The sequence below is a fragment of the Octopus bimaculoides genome, chromosome 4 (assembly GCF_001194135.2).
Source record: "Octopus bimaculoides isolate UCB-OBI-ISO-001 chromosome 4, ASM119413v2, whole genome shotgun sequence".
NCBI classification, from domain to species: domain Eukaryota; kingdom Metazoa; phylum Mollusca; class Cephalopoda; order Octopoda; family Octopodidae; genus Octopus; species Octopus bimaculoides.
The window spans coordinates 129,270,878-129,271,730 of NC_068984.1; the positions used below are offsets into that span (position 1 = coordinate 129,270,878).

General features: G+C 40.3%; 1 protein-coding gene across 2 annotated transcripts in view; it reads right to left on the minus strand.

The window, feature by feature from the left end:
- Window positions 1-853, minus strand: part of LOC106868633 (universal stress protein in QAH/OAS sulfhydrylase 3'region) — a 164,556-nt gene that overhangs the window by 96,953 nt on the left and 66,750 nt on the right. The gene's annotated exons all lie outside the window — the stretch shown is intronic.

Here is an 853-nt window from a genome sequence, read left to right on the forward strand (position 1 = left end):
ATATATATATATATATATATATATATATATATATATAAACAGTACAGTATTTTTTCTACTTTGCGGATTTTCAGCTATCGCGGGGTGTTTTGGAACATAACACCCGCGATAGTCGAGGGCTACTGTAACACAAAAAGTTTATCTATTCATGGTGAAAAATAAAGCCCTCTATACTAATGAATCTTTATTATATAACTGCCATGAGACTGGCAGTACACCAGGAATAGTTAAGTTGTATGTGTGCGTGTGTATGTGTGTGAGTTAGGGAAGTTAAAGTTAACGCTCCTCTCTTGCACAGCTGTTCACCTACAACTAGCAATGAGCATCTTTAGGAGCTGTTTTTCATTAAGTAATATGATATAAAAATTTGGCGACTTTAGAATAAATAAAATCTGACCATTTATCTGTAGAAGTGTGCAAGCGCATGCATCCTTGAGAAGGAGTTTGCTTCCCAACCACAGGCTTTCGGGCTCAGTCTCATAACATGGCACAGTGAGAAATTCTTCTACTATAGCCCCTGGTCGACTAAAGCCTTGTGGGTGGATTTAGTAGCCAGAAACGTAAATATGTAAGGCGGCGAGCTGGCAGAAACGTTAGCACGCCGGGCGAAATGCTTAGCGGTATTTCGCCTGCCGCTACGTTCTGAGTTCAAATTCCGCCGAGATCGACTTTGCCTTTCATCCTTTCGGGGTTTATTAAATAAGTACCAGTTACGCACTGGTTCGATATAATCGACTTAATCCATCTGTCTGTCCTTGTTTGTCCCCTCTATGTTTAGCCCCTTGTGGGCAGTCAAGAAATAAAAAACGTAAATATGCACGTGTGTACTTCTTTGTGTTTGTGCCTGTATCCC